Below are 18,092 nucleotides of genomic sequence, written 5' to 3'. Positions count from 1 at the left end.
AATGGTTTAGTTCCAATGTATTAAAGGACTGTCACAGCAAGTTTAGACAGTAATATGGTGTAGCTTTAGGAGAGCACTAACACAAAAATGACATATCTGTAATATTAGGGTGGTTAGTGTCATCTACTATCAATTTTAAATCATTTATGAAAAAGCTCTTGAGATGATAATTAAAAAAATGCAAGTGGCAAAAATTATGGCTGCAGTGTAAAGTTGGCTATAGCTTTGGCATATATGACAAGATGCCTAAATGGATAAAACATAACAAGCAAGTTTGTTAAATTGGTATCACCTTAAAGGTGGTGAATGAGAAGACAGACTGAAGTCAACTAAATCTCTGCAGGTAAATCTACACAAATTCATAAGTTACTTTGTATATAGTATATATTGGCACATACAAGTCAAAATGTATTCTTTATTCTGTACACATGCTATTGGCATTAATAACCAATGAAATTAATATTATTTCAAAATGTATCAATAGATATGTTTACTGTGCAAATAAAGAGAAGCACTGAATGACTTTTTAGCCACATTGCCATGGCAGTGCTCAAGTTTTCATTTTCTTTGCTCTCTTCTAGATATTAGTTCCTTCTTCCAACACCATTAAATGCCAACTACCTGTGTTCTTTATAAAATGCTAGTTTTATCTTTAAACTATATATTCTTTACTTTAAGTTTGGCTCTCTAGCAACTGAGTACTTTGTATTTTCTTGGAAAACATTTAAATGTATTTTAGCCATTTTGATTTATAGAAGTTGCTATGGGAACAAATGTGAAATAAAAATAAATACTAACCCATGATCTACTGGTGCCTTGTCCAAGGTTGGTTCCTGTGTGATTAAGTAGATTTAAGTACATTTTCTAACAATAATTACAATACCAATTTGCAAAAAATGCTCTATATTTTATCACACAAAGAATTTTGATCCATGGAACCATAAAACTAGCAGCATGTTTGGAATGACATACTTAATAATACACTTCAAAGTAATACCTTGGAACAGTTTAATTTCAATTTACTATTCATTTGCAAAATAATAAAAACATCACCACCACCTTCCATTTCTGGAACCAAGGTAAGGAGTGCAACAACTTATCTGGCACATGGCAGGAACAAACACCGGAAAATTCCGCAATTACATAGAAAGGCAGACTGGACCCGCTCATACACAATATTATTCAGGGGCCAATTTACTCTTGCCAGCCAAACTAACCTCCAAATCTTCAGGATGTGGGAAGGAAACCAAAATTCTCAAAGTAAAACTAACACAGACATGAGGAGAGTCCCTTAATATGTTTAAGCCAGGGTTTCTCTCACAGGCTTGTGTTTACATTTTTAATGTCGGTTTTGTTCATTTTTTTTATATTTACCAATTACAATCTTTCTTGTTAGACCAACACCACAAAAACTTGAGTCTGGGGCTTCTGCAGGAAGGCAGTGTTTTACTCAGACACCTTGGTAGTCATTTTGCTTACACTGCACACATAGTAGTACGCATGATTAGACACAACTACACATATAACAAATAACAAATCTTGCCCATCCTTCTTGTCATCGCTTTCAGTATTTACTAAAAATGTTTATATTACTTCATAATTTACTCTGAAATAGCTCAGACCTCATTGTAAACAGCACTGCCTTCAGTTATAGTATATTGGCTATCGTGAGGGTAATATTTTACAAACTTCCACATTTCTGTGAAGTATATAGGACTCATGTTTCACTTTGTTAATGTGTATAGTAGAATATTTAAAGGGATTTATAGTACAAAACCACACTGTAACTTAAAGATGTGATGTAATAAATCATCATTCACTTCTATAGTACATATGTTTGTAAGGAGTTATCCATCTGTCTAGCTGAAGAAAAGGCTAACATAATTGTTGCCTGGTTTATACAGTAATCACAAATCTCAATATCCCCTTCCAATCCAGCTGCCAATTAATTTATAAAATATACCGTGTTACGACCTACTCTAGATTTTTTTTTGTTAAACTCAGCTTGTTTTCATTAATTTGATGCAAATGATTTTATTGAGTCCTGCCCTAATTACCCACCTATTGAGTTGCCCAATGTTATTAAATCACCTGGGTTGTGGGTAAAGGTTATAAAAAGAAGCTTGTTTGGGTTTTAGAGCAGATGGTGAGTGAATGAGTGAGTGGAGAGAGTCAGTGAGGTATAGAGAGTTAGGGTTGGATGGCCTGGCTTTGTATTTTTGTTTTGTATTGCTTGTTAAAGAAAACGAATTGTTGTAAGCTAGACATCTATGTGATAAATGTGAATAGTGTGTATCTAGATGTGTAAACTTTGTTTAGCTAGATAGTTAAGTTAGTGTTGTCCTCCTGCCTTGCAAGGCCTATTTGGATGACCTAGTGGTATAATCCTAAAGCTGGACAGAACATCTTCAGGCTAATGAAGCAGTTTTTGATTGTCTTGAAAACCTCACTTTGAACTTGGCTAAATGTGAATTTGGACAAGTGATAGTTTCCATGGCCCACCTGCTTTCCAAAATAGGTAAGGTACGACCACTTCATGCAAAGATTACTGCTATTAAAGAGTTCCCAGTGCCTAAAACAATAAAATAACAGGCGTTTTCTGGGTATGGTTGGTTACTACCAGAGTTTTTGAAAAACCTTCTCTACTGTGGTGATTTTTTTTTTTTTAAACTCGGCATATGGTGCAGACAACTTAATTGAGTCCTGCCCTAATTACCCATCTATTGAGTTGCCCAATGTTATTAAATCACCTGGGTTGTGGGTGGGGATGAAGGTTATAAAAAGAAGTTTGTTTGGGTTTCAGGGTAGAGAGAGTGTGAGAGGAGAAGGATTTGGGTTTTACACAGCAAGGTATGGAGAGTTAGGGTTGGATGGCCTGGCTTGGGTTTTTGTTTCTTATTGCTTGTTATGTTTGAAATGTAATTGTTTTAAGCTAGCCATATATATGATAAATGTGGATAGTGTGTATTTAGCTGTGTAAACTTTCTTTAGCTCGATAGTTAAGTTAGCATTCACCTTGTGCCTAGTTTGTTTTGTGTGTAACTTTCTCGATATTTTGTGAGGTTTTTCTTTCTGACAATAAATGAAGTCTTTTTAGTTAGCTGTTTTTTCCCCCCTGTGTTTTGTCTCCGTCTCTTTCTTTCACATGTGTGCGGCCTATTTATATACCCCTAGGCCTTGCAGTAGGCTGTAACAACTGACTGTAAAGATCAATCAAAGCTGACTAAAGAACACCCTTCTCAGCCTATACTCACAGAGGGTGGATTACAGAGGAACAGGAACTAAAATACAAGAAAAGGTGCACAGCTTTGACCCTATTCAATTTAGGAATACTCTGAAAAGATAAAAGCAAAAATAAAACAGAGACTGATGAGTAAGTGTAAAGATTGCCTATTTACTTATCTCAATGTTTAATAAAAATCTAACAAAACAAATAACCAACAACTTTGTTTTCCTACAAACATCCATGTCATTTTAGAATCAACATTATCTACTTTGAATTCTAAGTGTCTTGCACTTAAGTATTCTTTAGTTTGCAGAAAAAAATATATTTGGCTAAGGATTAATAGTATAACATGATACAGGTGCAATGAAAAATATGTAACATTAATAATTATAACATCATTAAATCAGGAGGTTTCTTTTTTTGTCAGCTTACAAAAGCATGAGTTCCAACGATAGAACTCTATTCTTTCTAAAAATTTGCAGCTAACATAATATTTACACCTTGCAGAGTTCCCTTAGTTCATATAATGGTTATATTTGAATTTGTGTTAAAACCAAGATAAAAGTAAAACAGCAATAATCTTAAATTCTAGAAAGTCAAATATACATTCAATCTTCTTACTGCTGTGATTATTGACAGAAGGCAGATAAAAGTTGAGGGGAAATCATCAAAAACTTGTCCAAAAACTTAACATTCTGAATATTGCAATTTACTTCATTAAATTGAGTAAATTATTTAACACATCTTATATAATTAAGCAAATAAAGGAAGACACAACCAATCCAAACAAAATGGTAATTAACAAAAAATGCAGGAAAAAACACTAGAAAAAGGGAAGAAGCAAAGCAAAATAGAACAAACAAAACAAAAAGTTTCAACACCAAAATCAGGAATCAGAAAATCAAAATTCAAAATACTAAATCCAAAAACTCTAAAACCAGAATAAGCCAATACAAATTTCAACAGATTACAAACAACAAGAAGAAACAGGTAAAATTGATCTAATGCCACCATAGAGTAGCAGTGACTACAAAGATCTAAATTTGTCTCCAAGATGCTGCTGAGAACACCAATTAACAGCACCTGGGGGTTAGTTGTCTAATTAGAAACCTCACCACCATCAAAACCAATTGGACAATGAACAACACCCACTATCTAAGGATAATTATGTTCACATGAACATTGAATATTTTGAAAATACATTATCCATTATTCACTGTGGACCTCCATCCATGCTAAAACAGTATTTTTGACAACCAAAAACAAAAGTTTTTGACAAACTATGCACTCTCCAAAGTGTACAAATTTGTAAACACTGTGTTGTGCAGATGTGTGGATGAAGAAAATTGAGCTTTTAAAAAAAGCTGATGTATGATTACCATTTGATCAGGCATCAACTTCAATTTTTCTTGTGATAACTCCTTGTGTGATCTCATATATATTGCACGGACAGTCCTTTCCTATGTTCTTTGAAACACTCAAATATTTCACTGCCCATATTTTCCTTGGCTTTAGATATACTCCATAGGGTCTTCAGCTTTTCGCTCATGAAGGCTGTTGAACTGTGAGTCAGGTGCATAGAAATATATTTTTCCACATTTTGTTAAGTTACAGCCTTATTCCAAAATGGATTAAATTAATTTTTTTCCTCAGAATCTACACACAACACCCCATAATGACAACATGAAAAAAGTTTACTTGAGGTTTTTGCAAATTAATTAAAAATAAAAAAATTGAGAAAGCACATGTACATAAGTATTCACAGCCTTTGCAATGAAGCTCAAAACTGAGCTCAGGTGCATCCTGTTTCCCCTGATCATCCTTGAGATGTTTCTGTAGCTTAATTGGAGTCCACCCGTGGTAAATTCAGTTGTTTGGACATATTTGGAAAGGCACACACCTGTCTATATAAGGTCCCGCAGTTGACGGTTCATGTCAGAGCACAAACCAAGCATGAAGTCCAAGGAACTGTCTGTAAACCTCTGAGGCAGGATTGCCTTGCGGCACAAATCTGGGGAAGGTTACAGAAATATTTCTGCTGCTTTGAAGGTCCCAATGAGCACAGTGGCCTCCATCATCCGTAAGTGGAAGAAGTTCAAAACCACCAGGATTCTTCCTAGAGCTGGTCGGCTATCTAAACTGAGCGATCAGGGGAGAAGGGCCTTAGTCAGGCAGGTGACCAATAACCTGATGGTCACTCTGTCAGAGCTCCAGAGATCCTCTGTGGAGAGAGGAGAACCTTCCAGAAGGACAACCATCTCTGCAGCAATTCACCAATCAGGCCTGTATGGTAGAGTGGTTAGATGAAAGCCACTCCTTAGTAAAAGGCACATGGCAGCCCGTCTGGAGTTTGCCAAAAGGCACCTGAAGGACTCTCAGACCATGAGAAACAAAATTCTCTGGTCTGATGAGACAAAGATTGAAATCTTTAGTGTGAATGCCAGGCGTCACTTTTGGAGGAAACCAGGGACCGCTCATCACCAGGCCAATACCATCCCTACAGTGAAGCATGGTGGTGGCAGCATCATGCTGTGGGGATGGTTTTCAGCGGCAGGAACTGGGAGACTAGTCAGGATAAAGGGAAAGATGACTGCAGCAATGTACAGAGACATCCTGGATGAAAACCTGCTCCAGAACGGTCTTGACCTCAGACTGGGGCGACGGTTCATCTTTCAGCAGGACAATGACCCTAAGCACACAGCCAAGATATCAAAGGAGTGGCTTCAGGGCAACTCTGTGAATGTCCTTGAGTGGCCCAGCCAGAGCCCAGACTTGAATCTGATTGAACATCTCTGGAGAGATCTTAAAATGGCTGTGCACCGACGCTTCCCATTCAACCTGATGAAGCTTGAGAGGTTCTGCAAAGATGAATGGGTGAAACTGGCCAAGGATAAGAGTGCCAAGCTTGTGGCATCATATTCAAAAAGACTTGAGGCTATAATTGCTGCCAAAGGTGCATCAACAAAGTATTGAGCAAAGGCTGTGAATACTTATGTACAGGTGCCGGTCATAAAATTAGAATATCATGACAAAGTTGATTTATTTCAGTAATTCCATTCAAAAAGTGAAACTTGTATATTAGATTCATTCATTACACACAGACTGATGTATTTCAAATATTTCTTTCTTTTAATTTTGATGATTATAACTGACAACTAATGAAAGTCCCAAATTCAGTATCTCGGAAAATTAGAATATCAATTAAGACCAAAGCAAAACAAGGATTTTTAGAAATGTTGGTCAACTGAAAGGTATGAACATGAAAAGTATGAGCATGTACAGCACTCAATATTTAGTTGGGACTCCTTTGGCCTGGAGTACTGCAGCAATGCGGCGTGGCATGGAGTCGATCAGTCTGTGGCACTGCTCAGGTGTTATGAGAGCCCATGTTGCTCTGATAGTGGCCTTCAGCTCTTCTGAATTGTTGGGTCTGGCGTATTGCATCTTCCTCTTCACAATAACCCATAGATTTTCTGTGGGGTTAAGGTCAGGCGAGTTTGCTGGCCAATCAAGAACAGGGATACCATGGTCTTTAAACCAGGTACTCGTAGTTTTGGCACTTTGTGCAGGTGCCAGGTCCTGTTGGAAAATAAAATCTGCATCTCCATAAAGTTCGTCAGCACCAGGAAGCATGAAGTGCTCTAAAACTTCCTGGTAGACGGCTGCATTGACCTTGGACCTCAGAAAACACAATGGACCAACACCAGCAGATGACATGGCACCCCAAACCATCACTGACTGTGGAAACTTTACAACTTACTTAACTTCCCCATGATTGTGTAGCCTACAGAACTAGACTGAGGGACCATTTAAAGGTTTTTGTAGGTGTTTTGAGTTAATTAGCTGATTAGACTGTGGCACCAGGTGAACCTTTTCACAATATTCTAATTTTCCGAGATACTGAATTTGGCACTTTCATTAGTTGTCAGTTATAATTATCAAAATTAAAAGAAATGAACATTTGAAATACATCACTCTGTGTGTAATGAATGAATCTAATATACAAGTTTCACTTTTTGAATGGAATTACTGAAGTAAATCAACTTTGTCATGATATTCTAATTTTTTGACCGGCACCTGTACATGTGATTTTCTCAGTTTTTTTATTTTTATTTTTAATAAATTTGCAAAAACCTCAAGTAAACTTTTTTCACGTTGTCTTTATGGGATGTTGTGTGTAGAATTCTGAGGAATAAAATGAATTTAATCCATTTTGGAATAAGGCTGTAACATAACAAAATGTGGAAAAAGTGATGCGCTGTGAATACTTTCCGGATGCACGGTATATAAGAATATTCCTTTAGCACAAGGAGGCTACTTACCACACTACCGTACAAAGAAAATGACAATTACACTCAACAACCCTGTATTAATCCAATCAAATACACAAACACCCCTCCCCCTTTTCCAGAACATAATGATTATTTGGAAATCATCTGTCAATAAAAAAATTGTGCTACTATCAAGTTTGTCAGTCATTGCTTGTCAAGCCAGAAGCAGCCAAGCTAACACATCCTAACAATGCCAAAGAAGCCATCTAACAAACAGTTAGAACAAACACTAACACAATGAACAAAAACAGAATTATCAACAAAAGGAAGAAAATCTACTATTTTCATGAGTAAAAAGAAGGCAAGTTTTTTTCATGAATGTGAATGACAAGTGGGTGTGCCTCATTTGCAGCGCCAACATTTAGATCAGAAAAAAATGCTGTGGTGCTGCTTCACTAAAGTCCATGGAAATATGCACAAGACTTTTTGACCAGTAGCAGGCGATGAACAGAAGAGGTGAAAGATCTAAAAACAATAATAAAAAGAGAAAAAACTCTCTTCACCAAAGAAGTAGAACTCGGCACTGGAGGCATTGTTTAAAGTAGCCCACATCCTAACAAAGCACAAAAAGTTATTCACTGATGGCAGGATAGTAAAGGAGGCAATTACTGCAGAAGCTGATACTTTATTTAAGGGTCATAAAAATAAGACGATGTTCACTTTGGTACTAAGATAGACATAAAGGGAATGTCTGCTGTTTCTGCAAATGCAATGGAGCAAATAGAATTGGACATGGTTAGATTCAAATGAATTTCAATCCAATGTAATGAGTTGGTGGACTCCACCGATACTGCCCAGTTCGCTGAGTTCATTTGGAGAGTGTCTGAAGACTTTTCCACTGCTTCCGATGAAAACTGCAACCAAAGAAGTTTTGAGCCAAGTGACGATCACCTAACTTGATCCCATTTGTACCTATGTCTATCATAAAATATCTTTTTCAGTAAAATAAAAAGTGAAGGTCTGAGAAGTATTGATTTGCTTGTGTCCACAAAATATGTTCATGGTTCTCACAGACAAAAAGAAAATCAATAGTTTTGGAATTCACTGGTGTGGCAAAATGAGAACACTAAGATGCCCTATAATTAAATGTGTTTTAGTGACAGGAAGAATTGGCTTCTAATTATGAAATTGGCTGGGGTGAAAATGGAGTTAGTGGGTTACCTGTTGGCACATTTAGCACCTCTTTAAAGGCAATGAAACTTAAAAAGCAAGTATGCGGTTACTAATTAGTGGATGGATTAAAACCTGCAGCCAGTGAGGTCCGCATGTATCTGACATAACATACATTTAGCTAAAACAGGTAGAAGGTAATTAATAATGGAATTAACAAAAATAAAACAAAGTTATAATAGCTAGGAAAAAGAAAGAAAATATATAAGAACAATAAACAAAATTCAGTGAGACCTAAACCCTGACAGTTACTGCTGCTGAACTGAACCAATGACACAGAAATGGAAGAACATGCTCACAATTGCCATGCAGTTCTCATGCAAGTTGTCAGCATGTCAAAGGTCATGTCATGTATTACCCAGCAACTTCCAAGAGAAATGCACTTAGTTGCCATGCATGTGATGTAACATCTTTAGTGTTTTAATTTCAATTGCCAATGTACATGAGAAACTGGGATAATCAGATGTATGCTTAATAATCAAAGGCGTGCCTTTCTCATTTAGCCATTCTGTTTCAACCTCATAGAACATTTCAGCACATACGAGCACTATAAATGGAACTGTTATACCATCGCATTTAACACACATGCACTGATGGCCGCCAACTACAACAGTGCCACACACTGGTCAGTTTTAGAATTTACTGACTGTACCTTATAGGCACTGAAAATGTTTACTGTCAAACTACTCATTTACGTTTTTTACTTTTAAATCATTTCTGAGCAGTAGTGACTTTTCTAATAAGAAAATTTCACTCTTTACTTTTGAAGTACCCACAAAATGATGGTAGTTAAGGGGAGCAGACCGAAACAGAATTGTTGTACCAGGAAAATGTCACTATATGGGAAGGCAAATAATCTCAATAAACTTATGCTAATGCATGAATTACAGAAACAAACAAAATGGTATAAAAGTACAGTATGTTACCTATAACTGCTAATCATTTATTCCATTTCACAGTATATTGATTATGATTGGAATTTCACTCACCAATCCTGCACAAAGTTAGTAGGCCACAAACATAAATGGCGATGTAGAAATTGGTTGAAAGTTAAGGCAACCCGTCAGAGGGTGAGGGTAGTGGGTTAATTCATCAGCCTTTATACTTCTGTTCAGGTAAGAAACCAGCCCACTCTGAAATAAAACAAAGTGTCAAGTCAATAGTTCTGAAAAAACAGCAGTTGATGAAATATCATTTTAAGTAAAAAATATATAATATTATATATATTATATGCAGTAAAAAAAATGTTACATGCTTCTGAAATTTAAATAGGTTTGGTATTGTTCAAGTCAAAGTTTCTAAATAATAATGTTACATATTAAATTCCACATGAAATAGTTTTTTAAAGTGAAGCATATATTATAAATGTTTAAAAATAACTAAGCCGGTCTTGTGTTTTATTATGAAACTTATGGGCACCAGTGTCCCATTGTGAAAAACACCTTAAAACTTACCAAATATTTAAAACTTTCAAGCCAAAACTGTTATTAAGTATTAATTTGCATCTTGAGATTACACATATATTGGAAAACTGTCCATTCATGTTGTTTTAAGGAGGGTAAAAAAAAAACAAACTAAAAGCAAACCATTGCTATGAGATTCAGCCATTTTAAAAGACTGGCTGTGTGCTTCTCTTCTCCACGTATCTTTCGCTGTGCCACCTTTTAGAGCCAAGGATGCAGATTTACCTCAGAAAGGTATCACCAAACATCATTATTGACATTGAATGCAGTGGCGTAGCATGGGTGTCAGCCGCCCAGGGCGGAGGAAAATTTTGCCGCCCCCTTATTTAGGTATTTCAATTCAAAAGACTAAAATATACAGTAATTCTTTGCCGCACGGGGCGGGCCGCCCCTGCCCCCCACTACGCTACGCCACTGATTGAATGCGGTGTTTGATCTGTGGATAACTAGACAATAATAACTTAAAAAACTTGCACTTATGATCACTTATATTCTTTTACCATATGAAAGCTTATTTCGTTATTTTACAAAGATATTGCTTGCTGCTGCTGCACTCATAATGTGCATTTCAGTGAAAAAGAATATTGAGTATGCGTGCAATCAAGTAACAAGAACTGAACAGATGTTACAGGCATCCATCCATTTTTCTAACCAGCTTATCCATATCATTGTTGCAGGGAAGCTGGAGCCTCTCTCAACAAGCATCAGGCGCAAGGCCGGAAGAATTACTGGATAGGGTACCAGTCCATCACAAGGTAAATACACATGTAAGGATACACACTCTTGATACACTTTAGCAACACCAGTTCACCTAAGTTTCATCAGGCTGAAGTTCACTTTAATACAGATATCTTGGCGCTGGAAGGGTGGTAGTGCATAGCTGACATTCTTGCCTGTGTATTTATAGATTGGTAGTGCTTCAATGTGCCTTTTTCATTTTCTGATTTTCTTTTTTGAAATCATCATTCATGCACACATCATACTCAGGAAAGTGCAATGTGCAAGTGGTTAGTTCATTCAAAAATTTAAGGCTTTTATTAAAAACTAGCAAAATTCCCCGCTTCGCAGCAGCGAAGTACTGCCTTAAAATTTTTATTAAGAAGAAAATTAAACCTTTTTAAACTGAGGGAAAATATACCAATAATTATTTGTTAAGGATCTCTTTGTATACCACATTGTGAGTTCGGCCCTCCGATTGTAATATGACCAAGCTGTGCGCTGAGCTTACTCTTGAGCATGCAACGTACAGTTGGCCATGTGAACAGTAATCTTGTTTCAAATCTCACAGCTTGGATTGCTGCTGTCATAATCGGTTTGAGTTTCATGGTTTGTTTTAATTAGAACAGTATTTGTAGGACTTGTGTTGAAGAGACATTCGGCATCTGTCAAGCGTTGTAAGTATACACATCCTGCTTTTGAGAGTTTAAACATTCATAAACATCAAAGTGTCCACTACTGAAATCGTCACCTGTCAATCTAAGATGTTTAAGAGGCATTGGTGGTTTTCGAAAGGTGCAAAATATTTGGCCATTTTGGTACACTTGAAAGCGACAACCGAACAATTCACCGGCAGCCATCAACTCACATGCAGATGCATAGGTGAAGGGCTTAAGCATTTCACTCTTCTAGTGCTCCTGTGTATAATAATTATCTCCTGTACCGTCATCAGTCAACAGCTTGAACCTGTCCCAGTCATTCAATACATAAGACACAATGTTCCTCCGGATATCAAGAGTGAGCCTGATATGGCCATGCAATATGTGACAAAGACAAATGGAAAAGGTAGGTGCCATCTTCGGGCATGGAAACCACTCGTTAAGTGACAGTTCTTTGATCGATGGCAATCACCTCGATAGACATGTTAATGGGGGTACGGTTGGAATGATAAAGGAAATGGGTACCTGAACAATGTAAAGTAAGTCTAAAATACCTACACAATAACTATAATCGTAATAAACGAACAATAAAACAGCGGAGAAGGCGTGGATTAAATAAAAGTTAAAAAATAAAAAATTAAAAAATTAAAATAAAAGTTAGCGTTGGGAACCCGCATACCAAATTTCTTGAAGATGGGCCCATAAGTAACAAAGACCTTTGAAAAGTTCAATATGGCGGCCGACAGTGGCATCATACCACCGAAATAAGTACCAAATTTCAGCCTTCTACCTACACAGGAAAGTTCAATATGGCGGCTGACAGTGGCGTCATACCACCGAAATAAATACGTACATCGGTTTTGGTTAGCGCAGGGAAGCCGCCTACCAAATTTCCTGAAGATGGGGCCATGAATAAGAAAGTTCAACATGGCAGACGTTGTTGACCGCTGTGACTGTTACGCGTAGAATTTCGAAATGAAACCTGCTTAACTTTTGTAAGTAAGCTGTAAGGAATGAGCCTGCCAAATTTCAGCCTTCTACCTACACGGGAAGTTGGAGAATTAGTGATGAGTCAGTGAGTCAGTGCGTCAGTCAGTGAGTGAGGGCTTTGCCTTTTATTAGTATAGGTATAGACCGGTTTAAGTTCAGATTTGTTGTTATTTGTACGAAGAACAATTAAACTGTTACGTGTACTGTTCATCATTATGCAGTCAGTCAGTGTGACTCTTGCTCCACAGGTTATGTAAAATAACTCAGAATGCAATAAGTGAAAAGTAGGCGTAGTTCATTTAAAAAAAAAAAAAAAAAGAGATAAGCACACATCTGTCTTTTATTACAAGTCATGCTAGAACATAATGGCTGAAAAAACAGTACTGCCAAAGGAAAAGTAGGATAATAAGTAGAATATACCATAGCTTGGCAAAAGGGGGGGCTGTCATAACTCCACCAATGACGGCTGTTGTGAGCGAACAAGAAATGTATCATTACCTCGAGAAAAAAAGTACCAAGAGCCTGGGATAAATGTATTACTTCCAGTTAACTTTTTTTGTCACAACATTTTAAGGTGGACATATCTGGTACTTTTAAAACATGTTTTACAATGGAAACATGGTACACATAAGTTTCAAAACAAAACGCAATAGCATGCTAGTTGCTGTATTTTTTTAAAATGCATAAAATATGCTACCCATTAGAACACAATTACATGAGGCAAACGTTGATCATAATTTCAAAGAAATAACTAACTTGAAAAATACTAGACTTATCCTTAAATTATAATCAGAGCTGGTATGCTGGCATGCTGATGCCTCATGGATAAAGTATTCTACAGTAGTTTTAAATACCAGACCTAGCCACTACCTTGTCTTGGGCAAGGTCATGGGGTCCAGCGGCTGTGGGGAATCTGTTGGTGAAGAAAGATTCACGGATCTTAACTTTGCTGACGATGCTGTGAGCTTTGCGTAGTCAATGGTGGCTCCGATTGGGGTGCTTGAGAGACTGAGTGAGGAGTCTAAGTGTCTGGGCTTGTCAGTGTCCTGGATAAAAACCAAGATCCAGGCCTTTAATGACCTCTTGGGCACAGCCATCAGTAGTGTGTCCGTATGCGGAGAGTGTGTTGACCTTGTTGAGAGGTTTACTTACCTTGGCAGTGACATTCATGTCTCTGGTGACTCTTCCTGTGAAGTCAGTAGAACTATTGGGAGAGCATGGAGGGGTTATGAGGTCGCTGGAAAGGGGTGTGTGATGCTCCTGATAACTATGCAAAAGGACGAAGGTCCAAGTCTTTAGAGTCCTGGTGCTTCCTGTCTTACTATATGGTTGTGAGACATGGACGGTATCCAGTGACCAGAGACGAAGACTGGACTCCTTTGGTACTGTGTCTCTCCGGAAAATCCTTGGGTACCGTTGGTTTGACTTTGTGTCGAATGAGTGGTTGCTCATGGAGTCCCGAATGAGGCACTTTACCTGCATTGTGAGGGAGTGTCAGTTATACTACGTCCATGTGGCGCGTTTCCCAGCACCAGGCTGCAGCAGATATTGGGTAATTTCCAGAGGGTAGGACTGGACCGTGTGTCTGCCTGGGGGGTTGCCAACCGGTATCCCGAGCTGTTTCGACATTTAGTGGGTGCGGCAATGCACTGTACCAGTGCATGCTCCCCAACTTGACTTGAACTAGCCACTACCTGTTTAGAGTTTGCATAGTCACCTCATGTTTGTGTGGGCTTTTATCCAGGAACTCAAGTTTTCCTCCCACATCAAGCATGTCTTGTTAAGTCTAAATTGGCCTATATTTGTGTGGAGCTGTACGTGAAAGGGCCTTTGATGGACAGGGATTTTGTCACGAGGTTGGTTCCTGCCTTGTAACCAATGCTCATGCAACAGGAATAAGCCCTTCATGACCATCAGAGTTTTTTTTTTTTTTTTTTGGCATTTGCTCTTCAGTAACACCCCATTTACAATAAATTATTTCTAATTAAGAAATGGGTTGGAATGGCTTGGAGAAAAACTGTAGAATTCAATATACTAGGTGTTGAGGTTTGATATTCAGGATTCTGAATGTGAACTAATCAAACAGAAATACAGGGCAAGAGAAACAAATCTAATGTGCTTGTTCAGCAACCTGCTGAAAAGTAGTGAACTCAGAAGGTATTCAGGCCCCTTTTCATTTTACACATTTTGTGATGTTGCAGCCTTAAGGTAAAATCATTGAAATATTTTTTTTCCCATCATCAAGCAACACTCAACACCTGAATGACAAAAAATGTTTGCAAAGTTATAAAAAAAAACACCACACAAACAAAAAATCTGGAGTGTTCTCCACTCGACCATCTCATATACACAGAGATTATATAATTCTATGAAAATGTCAACTTGTGAAATAAAACATGTACCTATTCAGATTTCAAGTTTAATTGATAGCTCTTTTACCTGATTAGATAAATTTACAATTACTGTGTTATTTTGTTTCTGTACCATGTAATGTCTTTGCATTGTTGATAAGATAAATGAGTTAAAAATAATATGTGCAACGTAGTTAGTAAACTGTTACTAAATAAGATGAATAATTAGAAACTCACAAAATTATTTATTATTCTAGCCCTGTCTAACTCTTTCATTCTGTTTATATGAAAAAATCAGAGCATAAAGTGTATGCAATTGATAAATAGTCTTCTGCATTTGCAATGGTGTCTGCTTTTTAACTACAGTATTATTTTCAAATAAAAAATTAAATGTAGGTAATAAAGTTCAGGCAATGCAAAAAAATACAGAAAACAAGAAGAAATGTCAATTAATTCACAAACAGTAAAAAGTGAAAGTAAAAATATATGAAATACAATTCGTGGAATTAAACATAAGGACGAAGAAGAAAATATGTAGCACAAATCAGAAAGGTACTCTATGTAAATTTAAAAAAAATTAATTTTAAAGAATATCAATAGTTTAGTTAAAAAAGATCTCTTACTGGAAAAATTCTAAAACAATAATTTCATTGAGCATAATATAATTTATTAGTTCAAACAACCACCGTAATTACCAATAAAGCAAATTGAATGAATTAATAACCTTTTGTGGAAACTGAGAACAAGCACAATGAAGAAAATTTCACAAACATTATTAAATCATTAAAAGTACTGTATTTGAAGCACAAAACCAAAAAAGCAAAAATTGAATGTGAAAAATCACAGCTTAAAACAATTGTGGAACACAATTTGCCTTAAGAAAGACGAAATGTGATAATTTGCTTAAAACATAAACCTGCTTGTATTGTCAAGAAAGCATATGGAAATGTCAGTCAATCCAAGTGGTGGAATAAATTTCTAGAATATTCCAAGGTGCGGGTAAAAAAAGTTAGACACAAATTTGATACCCAAATAAATGTCAATCCTATGAGGCAATAAATTTTTATTATACCAGATGGGTCACAATGATCTATACCAAATATCGGAAGTATACTTCTGTATTCTAACTGTAGTTAGTTATTTTGTTAAGAGCATTGATGAGTGCCAATTTGCCAGTCCTTGGTAAAGCACAACACATAAAGCATAAAAAATCTGGACTGTCCTCCAATCAACTTTCCTTATACCTGTTTAAGTAAAGTAGATTCCACTTCCAGTTGTTCGATTATAATGAAATCTGATTATTTTTTGTGGTCAGTAATATACCACTTCCAGTCACCTGATCAAAGTCAAATTTTTCATCTAACAATAAGTGATGATCATACAAAGTTTCAATAATTTATCTCTATTTATATAATGGTAGTAATGCATATGTAATAGTGCTGATACCTGTTAAGATATCATTTTCATATATAATTCTATATCTATTCATTTCTTAACCTAACTAATGACAATATAAAATTTCAATTATTTTTCTCTTCTCATAATGCAACTTAAAATGAAAAACAACTATACAAAATTTCAACTACAGTAATTATTTAAACTACCAGTTTATTTGAAACATTTTAAAATGTGTTCAGGTAAAGTACCACTTCTGATTGACACATGTTGCCCAAAAGGTGACAGAAAACTAACATTCTGATATAACACCCATATGCCAAACTTCATTTATCTAGCTCAAAGCATTATCAAGTTATCGTGTTTCTGTACATACATACAGTCACACACACACACAATTGCAAAATTGGTCAAAACATGTTCAGAAGCGCATGAAACTATAAAAGATTTTTTGTGATTACTATACTTTCTCTATACTTCGTATACAAGAAAGTAAAAAATGAAATATCACATTGACACAAATATTCAGACTAGGGCTGTCAAAGTTAACATGTTATAACTTGCAATTAATATTCAAAGGTATAACACGTTCAATTAACTTAATCATGATAAATTGACAATTCTTGCTATCTATGCCAATGATTTTTAAATTGAAAGCTATGACCCCAGTAAATAGATCATTAAAAAATCAATTACAATTTTAAAGATTGTCTTTAAAAATTGCCTAGTTTTTAAATAAACATATATGCAGCTGTTACATAAAAGTAGTCACAAATCAATGAAGTTACAATATACACCAGCATTGGTCCTCCGACTATACAGTACACAAACAGGTCTTATTGGATAAGTGTGGGAACAAAGAAAAAACAGGGTACTTAAAAGGACTGTTGATTACACAGAGGCTGAACTCAAGTCTTCACACTCGGCTGTGTTTCAATTCCTCTGTGCCATCTCACTGTGTTCCTTGCTGTGACACCTCACTCCTGTCTTTCCAGTCACTCAATGTTTACATTGGCTCCAAAAGAACAACCCCACTCGATTCAATTCCACACCACAAACCAAGACTGATGGTATTTTTGTTACAGAGAGTATCTAGGGTGAGTGTGGTCTTTCTCACTTAATCAAAACACATAAGTGGGCTTCACAGCATAACTGTCTGCTTGTCTGTCTCTCTATCAGACTCCACCAGACTCTTCACCCTGGGAGGCAGGTCCTTCAGTGCTATAGCCCATCAACTCTGGAAATCTCTTCCTCAGTCTCTCTGAGATTGCTCCTCTTTCTGAACTTTAAAATCTCAACTGACAACTTTCCTCTTCTACGAACTTTTGTCATCTGTGTACTTTTTTTTTTTCTTTTTTTTTACTCTAGATGTAAAGCGACCTTGGGTTTGTGAAAGGCGCTCAATAATAATAATAATAAGTTACATTTATTATTATTATCATTATCATCATTAGGTCCAGTCCACCAACATTACAAGATTTTTAGTTTTGGTGAACTTGTTTATTTGCACCATCATTTTGATAACAGGTTTACAAACTGGCAGACTAAAGCAGAATGATATACAGTGAAGATGATTTTTTAACAATTATTAATAATAAAATACAAGTGTTTAATTCTGCATTTTAGTTTTATTAATACTGATTCACAGCAGAAAGCTATTGCTTCAGATGTACTGTTTAATAAACTTCATACTTGCTTTGAAAATAAATACTGGAATAAAAAGTTAGAAACAGTAATTGTGCACAGAGTTAACAAAAATGCATTCCAACATTGACAAGAATAACCTTATA

General features: G+C 36.3%; 1 protein-coding gene across 8 annotated transcripts in view; it reads right to left on the bottom strand.

Moving 5' to 3' along the window:
- The window catches only part of LOC120531189 (poly(rC)-binding protein 3), a 393,138-nt gene that overhangs the window by 188,196 nt on the left and 186,850 nt on the right, over positions 1 to 18,092 (bottom strand). For all 8 annotated transcript variants that reach the window (XR_005634070.1, XM_039756359.1, XM_039756360.1 and 5 more), the window contains exon 4: positions 9,717 to 9,860. The gene's annotated coding sequence lies outside the window, so the exon portion shown is untranslated. The remainder of the gene's footprint in view (positions 1 to 9,716; positions 9,861 to 18,092) is intronic.

This window comes from Polypterus senegalus, chromosome 6 (genome assembly GCF_016835505.1).
Source record: "Polypterus senegalus isolate Bchr_013 chromosome 6, ASM1683550v1, whole genome shotgun sequence".
NCBI lineage: Eukaryota > Metazoa > Chordata > Cladistia > Polypteriformes > Polypteridae > Polypterus > Polypterus senegalus.
Note: the sequence above shows the minus strand (reverse complement) of the source record. Positions and strands in the feature narration are given on the sequence as shown.